Source organism: Ambystoma mexicanum, chromosome 2q (genome assembly GCF_040938575.1).
Source record: "Ambystoma mexicanum isolate Mex_15411 chromosome 2q, UKY_AmexF1_1, whole genome shotgun sequence".
NCBI lineage: Eukaryota > Metazoa > Chordata > Amphibia > Caudata > Ambystomatidae > Ambystoma > Ambystoma mexicanum.
Window position 1 is genome coordinate 1189180642 of NC_090924.1, and position 16678 is coordinate 1189197319.

Sequence of the window (16678 nt, forward strand, 5' to 3'; positions counted from 1 at the left end):
GGTCCCCACACAGAAACTTAACTTGACTGGTGCCAGAATGTCACCCACTGGCCAGAGTTCCACATCCATATTGTCTACAGCGTACTATGATTAGTTAGTTAGTTCATTGAAAATGGTATGACATGTCCCCCTTACTCACTATGGTTCATGCACATTCGCCATAATATGCATCTCTACCACTGGCTCTTTGTTCCTGCTCTTTGGCGGTTTCCCACTTTGAAAAAAAGACATTGTCAGCATGAACTCCATGTGACTCCCACCCAAGAACAGCCAAACTTCAATTTGAGACTTCACAGATTTTCTCAACACAATTTCTCTCCTTCACATCAACAACACTTCCACTCTAGTCATGACAATCATCTGACAATTTGAAGTCGTCCAGTGGATTGTAAACACTCTATATCAGACATAGTACACATTATAAAAACTGCACACAATCAATATTCCATCACCTTTCTCCTCATGAACACCCAACAATCCCTCTCTCATTGCAGCCCAAAGACACTGTACTTGTTGGCAAATATCACACCAACCTAGTCAACCACATTCATGGGTATGGCAGTGAGATCATTCAGTTGCTTCTGATGTGTTGTCCTTTAGGGTTTATCTCAGAGGCATTGTCCTCTCATAGGGAAATGTTAGTGACAGTACCATGACTGCAAGTTGTGTATCCAATCAAAGTTCAATGGGGTTGCTAATGATGTCAGCCACCAAGCACATGTGTGCGAACAGCCCCTTGCATTTCCACCACCTGGCAAACTCAACACAACCTTTACATTGGATGCATCAGGAAAAGGAGTGATGTAGCCAGTTTATTGCACCCCGTGTATCCATTGTCACCTCAGATAAGTGCATCTTACAGACTGTGAACTGATGTCTGGTGCAAATGGGGAAATTATGCATTATCACGATAGGCAATGAGAGCAACAATGGGAGATTCCTCTTGCGGTATACAGAGGTCCACATAGTATTCAAACACCATGGGATGCATCATCATGTGCTGACTGTTCTGGTTACACATGCACAACTGACTGCCTATGTTCACTGATGGGACTATTTTCCATGGTGACCATGCTCCCTGCATCCATACTCCTGCCCTTCCACCCTTAGCTGGCAATCTGCCATTCCCCCATCAGTCCCATCAACGACCCCTCAACACAGAAGCCTGGAAAGTTCTTGGAATTGTAAAGTAACCATCAAGTACTGCCCCGTTATCACTGTGCCATTTAAGTATTCCTCCTTGGAGAACGTATGGCCACACTTGTGCTTCAACAGAGTTGGTCAGTTTCATAATTCAGTGTTAGCAATGTTGCATCAGAGCCAGGTGCTTCACAGTCAATGCTACCATCAGTTCTGGTGTTTGGCTTCTTTAGCCTGTTTGTGCTGCAATTGGCTTTTACATTGTGTTGATGTATGTTGGGGTGATTTGGCTGGCTTTCTTTCTGGTGCACTTTGTATTTCTATGGTGAGCACTGACAGGATAGGGCCACTTGAGGACTGCCTTTGCCTGGTGCTTGAGGGGTCCGCTATTCCTTCTGGTGGGGGTCTACTGGAGGTGTACAGCGCTACAATGTCTCCTTTGAACTGTTCGGTTTGCGATGAGTTTATTTTGCAAATCAGCTCCCTTTAAAATAGTCGTGTGCAGTGCAATCTTAGCAGTGCCATTCATATTGCAGTATATGTCAGCCTGTTTTATATGAATTTGGAGGAAATGTAATCACAAAAGTCTAATTTAAACAAAAGGTGTGTTGCATCTAATTTAGGGTTCATGCAACATTCTTTCTGTGGTGAGGCATTTTCTTGCGATTTGTGAAATGCAGTAGCCCACGGGAAGGCAAACTTAATGTCAATCAAAAATGTTAAACAGATGGGCAGCCTTCTACATCAAGCCAAGACAGATAATTAGCCTGCAGACCTAAATGAAGGAGGACACTGCAGGAGGCTGGCTTGGATTCTCTGCCTGACAGGCAAGTAAGTGGTTATTAACAGTCTGTTCAATTGAAAATGCACGTATCCAATCGCGTTGCCTTCTGTTTATCACATACAATCACGAATCTACCCTAATTCTACTGAGCAAGATTACACATTGATGTAAAGAATTTGGCCATAGAGGCTGACTTTTTCCTGCCTTATTCCAGAAGAGGAAAGAACTATTTAAAAATATAGAGCATTTTAGGCGAAGGCATAATCTTTTTACAATTAAAAATTGTACTGAACATAAACACAAGAGGGTGGCAACAACTCCTCTCATAACCTAAATGTCTAAACATTACAATGTTAAATGCTGATACTGTAAGCCCAGCATTGAGTTGCTGGAGGAAGAAGAACGCCCATAACTTGTAAAACCATTGTGGCCACACCTCTGAAAATGAAACTCTACTTACAACTCTTAATAAGACAAAATAGCGGTATTATCAAGATAGATACTGCAGTCGCTTTTACCTAATAATTAAACAGAGGCCCGGTGGCCATGTCATAATTGTAATGATCAGTGACAAGTCTTTACTTCGGTGCATTTCTCCTCGGCACTTGTTACCTGCACGCACTTAACTTCAGACAATTCAAAGCAACGAAAAATCCAAGTAAAAAACAAACGAGTCAGAAAAGTGAAAAAGTTGGAAAAAACAGGGAATAAAAGCTGTCCCACCTATTTGATATATTATTAATAATAATAATAATAATAATAATAAAAGTAATAAAACATAACAACAATAATGATTATACATACATTAATACAACGTTAAAAGAAACAGATTAATTGACACAAAGAGTTGACAAGAAAGAGAATACAGATGAAACAAATATGCATACCTTCATATCAAGGGAGTTCTTTCCATAATATGGACTTTAACATAGTCAATGCGTGGTGATTATGTAAGTATAAACAAGGCTTTGTTGACACAATCGTATATTATTGAATGCAACAGTTGCAGCACCTTCTAACAAGAATAAGGGTTTCTTAGTTTCCATGTACAGTCATCTCGTTTCAATTGTGATTGTTTGCACTTCAAAATGCAAGAAACACTTGGCAACCCAGACGGACCAGAGTGTCTGTGCAGGTGTGCACTTTTTAGGGCACACAATTCTAAGTTCTTCCTGTCATGTACATGCATGGCAGCGGGCATTTGCATGGCTTCCAAAGCAATCCTCGAGGTTTGCGCAGTTGCAAAAATGTAGTCCATATGAAAAGAATCCAAATAATATCGGTCAATATTCCAATTGGATGCTAAGGGATATACATTTGGTTTGTATGGTTAAGTGCAGGGGGGTAACAGATTCGCAAACTGGATTCTGTTTTTGTGCTCCAGCACGCTATTTGGTTACAATGTAATTGAGCTATGGACAATATGATAGCATCTTGGGATGGAAAGATGAGCAAATGAGAGGAGATTCTTATTTGTTTGTTTGTCAACGTCCCTCCCGTATTAAAGGCTGAACAGAATAAGACGCCTATTATAACACCAGAGAGATGTAAGGGATCGTCCAGAACTGCCACCTTACATCTTCTTGAAAACTAATGAGGGATTGTTGGATGCTCAGAGTCTAAGTATACGTATAATGCAGTGAACAAACCTTCTTAAAGGGACATTATGGTTACAAGTAAAAACCCCCAAAAAGCAGAAATTGGCCAGTTATGGGAAGCTAAGCAATCATAACTCGCACCACCACCAACGCTGCTAAGACTAACACACATGACATCAAAGATGACATCACAAACCATAACATACCTTTACCAATGTTTTTTCTGTGAATTTCATAGGTTTTTATTAGTGAAAATGTTTCCCGATATTACATCAAATGTATATAAGTTACTAATGATTCCTCTTTTAACATATATGAAAGAATTGTAAACCATCTTTAACAAACATATGTTTTGCAATGCATACTGATATGTGTTGTTATCCGCAGCTCATGCTGGGGATGCCACTCATGGTTGAATTGCCACCAAACCACTCCGGTTATCCCCTGCATCCTAGTTCAGTGTCCACTATACCCTCATAATGTGACCAATGGCCACTGCTCATGGCTAGTTCAGTCTCCACAATCAATGGGGCATGGCTTCGGCCATGCAGCATTCCCCAAAAGGAAAATCAGAGTAGGCATTCTGTGGGGTAAAATATAGCCCCAGAATGTCAGAGATAGAGAGGTCATGCAAGGTCATACAATACAAATGAAACTGGCTGGTGGTGCTACCCATTGAAAGATGCAGATAATTAAAAACATTGATTTTCAACATAAGGCCAATTGAAATATGAAAAGGGGCCTCCCTCAAATTTAGTAAACTGGAAAGGCACCGAGTTGAGAGTGTGCCTTAGAACTGTAATATTGTTAACTATGTCCAATGGAGTCAAACAAAAACAAAAAACAAGTGGTGCTGCAGATACTTACTTCATGTAAAGTGGGAAAAGGCACCTTTGACAGATTTAAAACTGCAGCAGTGCACGGGGAAAGGAAAGATACATTGAGATACTGCACATTTGAAAGAAAAAAAGGAGGAATGGTGCCTTAGATTTAAGAACTAAAGTCAAGTGACAGATGCATTTTACAGGAATGAAAGAGAACTTACTTTCATCACATAAAATGACAACCTTTAAAGGAAAAGGCCTATTATGTTTTGTGTAAAAGTGAACACTGGTTTCTTATGTAACTACAGCATATCTGGGTGAATAATTCCAAAAGTAAACTTATATCTGTTCAAACAGTATGGAAAAAAAAAAGATTTTATTGTGATTGACAGGCACAGTTGCAGTACTGAAAATTACATGTACACACATTCTGTTAATGTAAAATGCTAGCCTTTCAGAACTGTGGATGCAACTTGTTTCTCATGCTGAGCTGAAACTTTGACCCAAGGACCTTTGATAGGGCACATTAGCAGGACAGGCCTGGAGTTTCAGTTAAACATCCAAAGAAATGTTGGGAGTGAGATCAGATTTGTGGTTGTACAGAGAACACGTTAAGCTGAATTGACCTTTAGGTCAAACCTCCCCATTAACTATCCATTATTTTCGAACAGGGTCTTTTGAAGCCGAGGAGGGGAGAGTAGAATGACATGAGCCATGGGAGTGCTGCAGGAGTGTTTTACTGTATTGGATCTCTGGGATTCTCAGTCTGTTAGCTCTTTCTACTGCAAGGAGAAGGACCTAGCAGTGGTCTATGAACATGTAATACCCCTTGCCAGCGAAGAGCCACAGAGTGCTGTTGGAGTGTTTTACCCTGTTGGAGCCCTGAGATTCTCAGTCTGTTGGCTGTTTCTAATGCAAGGAGGTGAACCCAGCAGTGGTCTATGAACATATAAAACTCCTTGCTAGTGAAGCACAGCAGAGTGCTGCAAGAGTGCTTTACTGTGTTTGCCGCTGTTTTCTGCTGGTTTCTGCTCCTGCTTTGCGTTCTCTGCTTTATTCTGTGGAGAAGCAGCCTTGCGTGTCACTTTGCTGGCCTCACACCTCACTCCTTTCTCCGCGTAAATTGTCCGTGCTGTACAGTTAGCTTCAGTGTGGCATATTTGCTTATTCGTCCCTGTCTTTGTCACAGGACTGTGGGCCCTGGCGAAAGGAAGGTCCATAGTCCACCATAGCCTCTGGCTAGCATCAGTTTTGAATCATTTTAAAACGCACAGGAATTTTTGTCTGTGGATTTTAGGTGAGAATTTTATTTATGAATGCAGCTCACCTTTCAGCAAACAGTAAGGATTTTTCTGATGTGATTTCTGATGGGGGACAGTTAACGGAAGCTTGAACTCGGAATTGACTTAGAAGGGCCTTTGTACAATTACCCATATTTTTCTCAGGCCATCTTCTGTTCATCCCGTCTGTAAGGATTTGAAACTCTGTTGGAGTCTGCCTACTTGGCCACTTTTATGTATAACGGGACATGGTAGCAATGCTGCGAAGCAAGGGAGGGGTGGGGGCCACTTAGTTGACCAAGTGGCCGGGCAAAGGCCAGATGCCATGTAATTAAGGTGCTTTGACTGGGGCAATGGCAGAGGGTGTACTGGATGATAAAGTGGTACAGGCAGAAGTATGCTTACCCAGGGCGTCTAGTCCAGACTTGTCTGGCCCTTATACCCCTAGACTTGTGGCCCCCTGTGAAAAGTCAGAGTTCAAAATACTGAAGCAGGACCAGTTGGAGGAACTGAAGAATGCAGTGGAAAATTATCTGGGAAACTGGACCAGGCCTTCCTTAGGTTTGAAGGTAACATGCAAGACATGGTAGTAGACGACATGGGTGCAGGGCTAGATGTGGTTTTTGATGTCTCAATACTAGCCCCACTTGTCCCCCATGAGATGGTGAAACGTTTTAGACTTTCCTTGGATTTTAAATCAAATCAATGTTTGTTACCGGATGTACCTGCATCCCCATATGTTTTACTCTTGTATCAACCTGATCATGGTCAAACTGGTTGTATTATTGAAAAGGGTTCACCAGCTCAAGAAAAACTCACATTAGGCTGGTACTGAGGTGTCGGTCTCAGTGTGCTTACAGGGAGAACACTTGGGCAGAAGATCTGGGGGAAGAGGAGGTGTTGAGTTACCAATTAAGATGGTCTACACAGGGTTTGAAATCAGGGATTGCAAGTAAGATGGGGCTGGAAACATCTGCTGTTGCTGAATTGTCTTTTTCAGTTCAGTCTCGGTCGCTGGACACAATGGATAGGGGATTTGAATCCCTAAATTCTGACCTCTGCGAGATGAAACAGGTCCGAAGGATCTTTTGAGGAAGGTTAGCTTCCTTGAGGGTATTATCACGGCTGGTCTAAGCACACAATATCAGCAAATGTGTCCTGTAAACCCTCACAGGTGTCCAAACAGTTGTATTAATGGTAATCTGGGGGCCGATCATCAAATGGAGGTGGTGAGACCTAATGTTGAAGTTTCCCAGGAAGATGTACTCCCATCAGTATCTGTTCTGCGTGACGGGTGTGTGGAGACCACCAAAATCTCAAGTAGCAGTCACTTGGAAATTGTTAGTGAGACCTTGAATGGGCTTGCTGCAAAGAAGTCTAATAATTGTAAATTGTAACCTAAAAAAAGTAATAGAGGATCACAAAAATTCATAAATAATTTGAATCTACAAACTCCTAAAGCGAGTGACATAAATTTTGGAGGGTGAAAGTATCCCCCAACTTAGTAAACACAACAAGAAGGGAGGGTACAAAAAGCAACAGCAGAAAAAGCTTAGGGGTCACCACCCAAGCAAGGATGAAGCCCAGAGCAAACAGTGGAAAGAGTCCAGGGGGAGTACGCTCTTAGACCTAAGTAACATCTCAGTATACCCCTCTGATGACGCGATGGAAGGTTTCATTGAGGAAACCATGGCTAAACGTCCGATTGTCCCTATAGGTGTACAAATGAGTTCAGGCAGGGGTAAATGCACTGTTATAATGGACTCTGTCACAATACTGTTGAGGGGAAATGGTGGAACTGCCGTTCCAGGGGAACAGACAACGGCAGTTACTCAATTACTGCCAATTTAGCCAAGGAACTTCCTTATTTTCTCCAAAGTCAACATTGACATAAAATTAGAGAAAGTTCCAAAACCGAATTAAATGTTGATGGAATAGGTGAACCTATGTCACACAATATCGAGGAAACGTACACTGGAGCAGTGGAGCAGCCAAAAGTAGGTTACTACCCGTCGATCTCACACTGAAGTAGCCACTAAAATGCATCATGAAAAATCTGTTCAAGGGAAAAAATGGGAAACCATCAGGGACTCATGAAACAAATAGGCAGACAATGGTCTCTGACATCAACTATGCATTACTGAGTCACCTTTTTGTAGGTTCAAATAGAATTCCTTTAAATTGGTCATATAGCCTTGTACTGTTGTTTGAGATTCTGAATCTTCATCCGGTTACGTCTGAAGATATCAAAATGGTGCGGTTGTTACACTGTGATTGCTTTTTATGTTGTAAAAGTGCATTTGTGATCTAATATAATTAAAAATGCAATTCTAATGGAGGAGGCTGCTTCCTTTCACTAGGTTTTGAAGTGTTGGATTGGGGGAGGCCCAATGACATTAATTCAATTTGACCAGGGGTTACCTAGCCTGGCGCGTCAGTTGTACAGGGTGAGGATATGGTGAGGGGTCCTCCATCCGTCTAGCTGAAGGTCCCATGATCTGGATGTGGTATGCAGGTAAGGAACTGAACTCAAGCAGGCTTTAATGCCCAGGGTATGAGGGGGGTGGATGGATGGGATGACTGAAGTAGGGCAGGTAGAGTGCTGTCTTGGAGCTCCAGAAGGTTTATAAGTATTAAGGATTTCCAGGAAAAGTTGGCCCAGTTTGATATTATATGTATTCAGGAGACGCTCTTGATGGACACACTGCTGATTGATGGTAATGAGGTCCTCTATGTAAAAGCACAATAAGGGATGGGGTGTGTCTGTATGGGGGTCTCCTGACAGCAGTAAAGCACAACCTGGTTCTAAAGTTGAGACAATCAAACCTCAAAGAACAGATATTCTGGTAGCCCTTCTCGAGCGGCTGGTGAGGGGCTCTAATGTCCTAGCAAAATACTTGTTGTTTAATGTGTATGTAAACCTCGGGTAGGCTACTGGTGTTTCTATCATTTCTTTTGTTCACACTCTTGGGAGAGTGCCTAGCAGTAGGGGCCTCAACAATCATTTTAGAGGACGTTAATGCAGAGTGCTTAGAGGATATCTGGTACCAGGCCCCCAATAGAATGAAAACTTAAATTGAGGCACATGAGAGAGGGCAATGTATTGTGCGAGAATTGGTGGCATGGGGCTTGACAGCCTTAAATGCCAATTGTTTGGGTGATGTGCCCCCAGCTTTTACCTGGTGCAATAATTGTTCTCGTTCCACATTGGACTATATCTTTGTGTCTCGTGTTCTTAGCGGGATGGGAATGGGAATGGGATGGGAATGGCTTTGGAGATTAATTACTCTGAAGTCAGTGATCACTCTATGGTGGTTTGTCTCATTACAGGTCTAATTGTGCGGTCACAAAATCCACTAGGGCTTACATTGGAAATAGACCCTTGAAAATGTGCGCTAAAATGGTCATCCAAGATTGCTTTGGCTTTTGAGGAACATATGGCATCGCTTTTTTGAAACAACGATTGCACCTTGATGTCTCCCAGTGGTTTTTTTCATACAGTGATTGCCTCGCTAGGTGTCTTTGTAGCAGCAAAGCAGCTGGAGCAGGGAGTTAAACAAAGGGGAAATCACCCTCATACTTATGATGCCGAGGTGCATGAACACAAAAACAAATGAGGGTCACAGTAAAAAGCATACATTTAGGGATCCAGGCAAAAGTACACAATCTATTGCGACTGGGAAAAGGGAGTATCAACATTGGTTGAGGGGTTATACATGTGTAAGGGGTATCAAGGAGGCTGAGAATATGCTGGCCTGCATAAGTGGGAACTCATCCACTGCATTTTGGAAAATTATTAAACAAAGAGGTTTTGAGCACTACCATCAGTTACAAGCCATCCCATAGAATGTGTGGGTCCAGAATTATAAAAATCTCTACTTCCAGGATGGCCTGTTGGGTCAGCAGCTGCATATCTGTATGAACTGGGTAGGACTTTAAACTGGGAGGAGGAGGATATCTATGCATTGGCATTGATAAAGTCCAGCAAGAAAGCCAGTGCCCTGGGCACAGATGGGTTATCAAACCTGACCCTACAATCCAATCCTATTCTTTGGGCTGCCATCCTCTCAAGATTGTTTGGAAATATTCTGGTGCAGAGCACATTGTGGGGGGAAGCACTGATTGTTTTGATTTTTAAAGGGAGAGATTGGATGGCTCCATCCCCATACCGCCCAATTTCCTTGTTGGATGTCTCCAACAAGATTTTTGCTAGGCTGTTATTAAAATAAGTCCACATATGTGCCAAAGAGTGGGATGCCATTGACTGTTGTCAGTCAGGTTTTAAAAATGGGATGGGGGCTTATTTGAATATCCTAGTGTTATCTCTGCTGGAAAAGCAGGCAAAAAAAGGCTAGTAGGCCAGTCTATGTGGCCTTCTTGGACATTTCAAAGGCCTTTGATCAAGTCAATAGAGCAACATTGTGGCAAAAGCTTAATGAAGATAAATGCCCGTGGCCACTTATTAATATGTAGGAATCTTTACATCTGGGGTCAAAAATAAAAATCAGACTAGACATGTATGGTGCACCTTCTGTTTCGATAGATACCAATAGGGGTCATTGCCCGGGATGCGTCCTTGCCCCTTTCCTCTTTAATTACAACATCAGAGATATGGCACAATGCTAGGAAAAGGCAAGGACAAATCCATCGCTACTGGGTAGAGTGAACCACCAATACCTGAACTATGCGGATGACATGGTTATATTGGATATGACCCCGATAGTCCGTCAGCAGTCACTGGAGAGTATTTTGGTTTTTCAGGGAAACCTTGACCTATCAATCAATGCAGCTAGATCCAAAATGTTGGTACTTAATGTAGGTAGCTCTAAATGGAAACATTTTAGATGGGCCCTGAACGGTCAGGATGTTTAAGTGGTAAATGACTTTAAGTACCTGGGATGTATGATCAATGTTGCCAAAGGGATACTGGGTCCCTGCACTGTTACAACATTTACATGTTGTAATAACCTCTGTTTCATCAAGCAAAAGTGCCCAGATACCCTTGGGTTTGGTGCGCTATATAAGCAAAATAAACTAAACTAAACTAAACTAAACTAGACTACATGAAAGCAACATTCGTTTCTGCAGTGGCTCAGCTGAGGCAGATCGATAATAAGTTTGGGAGGTTTTCCACGCTACATTTTACCTCACTTGAATTTTGGTGCAGAAGTACAGAAAACTGGTATACCCTGGTCTAAATTGGAGGCCTGATTTCTGAGGAAGGTGGTTGGTCTACCTAATTCCATGCCTTTGTGTGGAATATTGCATGAATATGAACTCCCGATTAAAACATTTATTGAGTGGGGGAAGTTACAACTGTTTGCAAAAATATTGGTCCCCTCTGCTGCCTCCTTTTTTATACCTGAATGATATGTAGTATAACTCCTCTTGTAGAGCTCTGGATGCATGGGTTGAACGGTGTACATACATGTTATTAAAAATTGATTCGACACCTGAATTGTTGGGTAATTCGAACAGAACTAAAATGAAATTGTATAGATATCTATTAATTGAACTAAAGTCGGAGGTAGTGGCCCATCACTGTTTTAATGACCACTTTACGTGGTCAACTAAATATTTTAATGTAGTGTCTGAAATTCTGTAGAAGTATCCATCCATGGATTTCAAGGGAAAATGTTTGAGATTAAAATGAAACCTCCTTCCAACAATGGAGGTTTTGTTTGAGAAGGGTAATGTTCCAAAGGGTTCTCGTTTATGTTGCTTTTGCCTAAACAAGGACACATCTCTAAAACATCTCTGCTTATTGTGCCCAGCCCTTGCTCAACTGAGAAGGAACAAGAAGATAATTATTGATAAGACAGGTTGTGAAGAAGAGCTCTGGTGCAGGATTTTACACACAAATGAAATATCCTTACCATTAAAGGTTTTATAGCCTTTTTGGAAACTGTTGGATTTTAAATGTTTTAGACCAGTCTATATATACTGAGAATTTGTGTTTTGTTTGTTTTTATGTTTTGCTTTTTGCTATTTAACATTTTGTATTGATGAAATAATGCTTTTAATTGTGTTATTGCTGTAATGTGTGACAAGGATAATAACATGAGTCAGGCAGATGTCCTGGTCATGTGACAAGGGAGAAATTACACTTAAAAAAAGGTGGTGGTTATTGTGAAAATGAGGGGCACATCTGAAGCATGTGTTGCTTAACATATCAATACATTTTCCTTAATAAAAAAAACAGCGTATTTTCACTCATCTAAGACTCATATTAAAGGGGATAAGAAGCCCATCGGTACCATGTAAATATGAATTCTGTGTGATGTATACAATTTTAGTTATGGAAAAAAATATGATTCTGACATTCTCATCATTCTGAGGAAATAGAAAATTGGTAGAGTGCTAGATTGTGAAATCAACATGTGAATTGTGAAGTGTCATATTTTTTACTAGTACAGCGCAGTAGCAAACCACACAAAATGGTAGCTCCTCCCAGGAAGGGTGTGCTGAAATAAGATTAGTATTTTCAGACTCGCCATAAAATATATATGTGCCTTCAGTCATCTGAACAATGAAATGGCTGCCATGTTGTGAGGTTTTAAGAACATTGAAAAGGTAAACACACCTGTCATATTTGAATGAATAATTTTATCCTCCCTCAACCGCCATCACCCACACCTCCCAACTGCTTGTCTTGTCAGCAGGAAGTGGGCGTATTGGTGAGAGGGGGGGAGCTAGCCAATCCGTACTGTGGTAATTATTATAGCATTTGAGTGCCATCACCCCTATAAGAGATCAGTTTTCAATCTGAGAGAGAGTTTTCTACTCTATTCCTGGATGTAGTCTACTTCTGTACTCTTGCAAGGAACAACTAGCAGAGAGGCAAGGATAGCTACCAAGGCCATCAGATTATACCTTGCCATGAAAACAGCTGTTTACCTGGAAAGGCCTTACAACTTGCATAAAAGACAGAGGACCTCATTACGGGTTTGCAGTACCGTAGTGGCCGAACTGTCAAACTATGAGTTGTGCTCGCGGGTGCCTTTCTGCCCACCAGGTCGGACCTGGCAGGCAGAGAGGACTCCGTGAGCACAACATGTTGGATGAATCGGCAACGTTATAAAGGGTGCAAGTGCATCTGACTTCCCCATTCCCATTGGGAAGTAATGGATTCTGGCGGCTGGCAAGGGAAACATATAGGGTCCACCAAGGCCGGAATGGCCCTGTGTTTCTCGATTGCCAGGGGCCAGAAAAAATGCAACTCCGGAGGCAGCCGTGCCTGTTTTACACAAGGGTTTTAATGAGGACCAGAGACTGGGAAATCTAGAAGCTATCTGGGCCTGCCATTTGAGGAGCCTAGTGAAGACTGGGTGGTGTGGACTATCCTTGACTGAAGCCTTTGACCAGGTCTCTGCTGTCGTGAGAGGAGCCCTGCTGTTTCCCTGGATGCCCCATAGCCAAGGCCTCCAATGTAAGTAGATTAATCCAAATTCCAACAACAGTATGTGGGGGGAGGATTTGCCAGCCTTAATCTCCATCTCACAGAGTGGGTAGAGGGGTAGAACTGGGTAGACCCTTGGCACATATCTATGTCAGCTACCTACTCTCAGATCCCTTAAAACATAACATTGTACACTACCACTAAATGCAAAACACATCACCTTATCTTTAACCTCTACAACCGCAACGTGACAACATTGTTGCTTTTTCTGGATGGGTGTATGGTGTTTCTAATGTATGTCAAAATTAACTACAAGTGGATACATAATACATACACATTTTTCACCCCCAGCAGTTCACTTTGTCATAGAACATAGCAGACTTGTGCTCGAAATTGAGTGATGGTAGCTGTCTTTATTTCATAAAGTCACATGATGCTATTATGGTTAGGAATCTAAATTTGATTGAATGGCTTTGAATTGTTTGAAAAGAAAGCTAAGGCAAATAGAGGTGGGCACACATTTGGGGCACTGGGCAACCTATGTATCAACGAGTTTTCAATTTTAGCCGGTTGATATTATCATGCCACGTGAGGACATCCTTATAATAACATTTTATGACTTTGAAATCAGCCATATTGTATTGCCAAATGTTTACCATGTTCCAATGGGAGGTGATAGGCGGTTCCCTATAAGTTTTCAAAATCTTTCTTTAAAATGATAATTTTGTATTGATCCATAAAACATATGATAAAAGACACAGAGGAGCTAATTATGAGTTTGGTGATATCCCAGCGGTAAATCCGCCAGAATATCACCCAATGAAATTACTTTTACTGACATTTGAGAGTCCATTGGTGGAATTTTTGGCAAAATTGCTGCTAGTGAAATTACCATTACAGTAATTCAGCTGATTCTGCCGATTTTTGGTGGAAAGTGGGAAATGTTACCTCCAGTATGATGTTGGAGGGAAATCCCCCACTCCGGCCAGTGGAAAAGTTGGCAGTAATTCCGTTATCACCTATTTTTCCCACACTTCCATACTGTTAATGAGCCTGATAGTGTAGTACAGCATATCAACCAATTAAAATTACAGTTGTAAATTCATTGACATCATGTTGTACTAGTTGTGCCACAAAGATAAACCATTATAGGAAAACGTGTGCACATGCATATAGGTAAAGCTGGCCCCTGGTATGATAATAAGTTCATTCAATATCACAAGAAGCCATTCACAGTGAATATACTTGGAGAAGGCAAACACAGGCAAATTGTCTGCAGTCAACAAAATTAATGTGTCAGACAAATGTCTGATGGCATGTTTTAACAAGATAGGTATTGTAAGGAACTCATGATGGAAACAGTAAAGACAGACACAGGTGATCACAGTTCAAGGGTGTTTATTAAATTGTAAATACAGGGTGGAAAAAGCATTACCTAAACCTAAATTTAAGATGGGAGCAAGCTTCAACCATCAAATGAAAAATAAGGGAGTCCTTGTGGTGTTTATACTAAAAGAAACCATTGCCAATTCCTTACACGAATTACAGAACGAGTGTGGGATAGGGTTTCAATAAAGGCAGAGGTGTTCACAAAAAATAAGTCAGAATGTGATTGCCTTGAGGTATCCCTTGTCTCGGGAGGATAGCTCAGAGGTAACGTGCTGACCTTGGAAGCAAGACGACACAGAGCACCACAGGTTCAATCCCTGGGTCCGCGCTTTATACTCTGGGTATAAAGCGCATTATAAATATCATATCATATCCCCTCCCAATGTTTTTAGCACAGGACAAGGTGGGACGTTGTTGCACGGCACACGCTCGAGCCTTCTCAACACAAGCCAACAGTTCTGTATCAGCTATCAGGTTCTTGGGTGGTTAATTCTCTTTTGAATAAAAGTATTGCCTTCGAGGACCTGATATTCTCAACAAACAAACACAAAGTTCTGTTCCACGAATACATTGGGTGGTGACTTCACCCCTGGGTCTCCCTCTTCTTGACACAGATCCCCCAAAGGTTGTATTCAACAAATAAAGACAGTTCCTTTCTCAGTGAAATTCGGGTAATGACTTTTCACCCCTGGATCTCCCTCGCCGGGCTCAGACCCCAAAAGACAAGGTGGACATTTTCGGTCGTTCAATACTTCTTGGTTTCACAAATCTTAATGTCTATTCAAACAATTCAGTGTGGACATCACTTGGTTGGGGTCATTCTTTCCTACCTTTGCAACACACTGTTCATGAGCTCACTTCAGCAAGTGGGATTAATTTCCCTTAGCTTCCCAATCATCTGTCGGTCAAAGACTTTCAACAGTACAGACGATTTTACAAGACCCTTGCATGACCATTTTGACCTCTTCTCACCTGTTCCCAAGGCCTTCTGGTTATGGTAATCTCTACCATTGGGTACTCACACAGAGTTTCCTGCATGAGCACCCATGTGGTGCTGGACTCCTCTGTTGCTGGGTATCCCCCCTATTTCATAAATTATATCTTTGTGCTTTTCAAAGTTCAATTTAGCCATGGGCGATTTATCATTCAACATGATATGTTTCTTATTGAAACTCCCCTCGACTCACCGGCTGTGATTAACCGCTTGGCTTTCTTTCTCCTTGGAGTCAAGGTTGGTACCAAAGAGACAAGCATCTCTCCACCGGCTTGGAAATCAGGGGAGGAGGGTCTTGTGTGCCATTGACATTTGCTGCAAAATACGCTGGCTATTGTTCGCTGACTTATAATTCTTTCTGCAGAGATTTCCTGGGCCTTTGTCGGAAAGGGCAAGTTGATTCTCTCCTTGTCACCCTCTTGGTCTGCACTGTCTTTCTCCTCCTCTTGAACTACCATACTATGTTAGCTTTCACGTCGTGCAGTCTGCCTTGCTTGTCTCGTGCTCTTCTGCTCCACCTTTGATCCCTGTGGGGAAGGGAAAGGGCCGTCACGTTTGTGTGATTCTGATAATTTGCCCAACTTTGCCTGACCCTTGTATTGGGACATGTCAGGTAAACAGCTCTGGTGTTATTCCGTTGTCTTCCGTGTTGTATGAAAGTGTTTGCATCAGGAAAGGGGGGGCAGTGTTTTGGACTATCCTACGTGGTTGAATGGGGAAAAGGTGTTGAAGGAAGTGGGATACTGTGTCTCACCCATCAATGTCCCACTCCCACTCCCACTCCCCAAGGACCCCCTATCCAGGTGATCCTGCCTCACTGGTCCACCCCCAGGAACTGGATCCAATAACGATGGCCGTGTTCCTGGCCACCTGGATGACAGATCCCCCGGGACTAGCTAGCGAGACACCTTCAGGTTTCTCGCAGGATCAAGTAGCATCTCCTATAATAGTCATAATATGGACATAGAAAGAGGAAGAGATCAACATGTTCTTCTCTGCAGTACAGTGTAAGGTAGGCCCAAAAACATAAATAGCCAACAATTCAAACTAAAGAGCAAAAAAATGCACAAGTAGCAAGAAACACAGAAATGTATTACACGCAGTCTAAGCCTGGAATAATACAAGCATCATTCAGTGTCATAATTTTATTTATGGCAGTGAGTGACATCATTGCTTTAATATTGTTTCAAGATACATGCACATTATGATTCACTGTTTGGACAGTGTTTGCTGTCCCTTATACATTACTATACAATACCTATCCCTATAG

The 16678-nt window shown here is 42.0% G+C and overlaps 1 protein-coding gene across 1 annotated transcript in view; it reads left to right on the plus strand.

The window, feature by feature from the left end:
- Positions 1-16678, plus strand: part of PLXDC2 (plexin domain containing 2) — a 1961518-nt gene that overhangs the window by 1332117 nt on the left and 612723 nt on the right. The window lies entirely within an intron of this gene.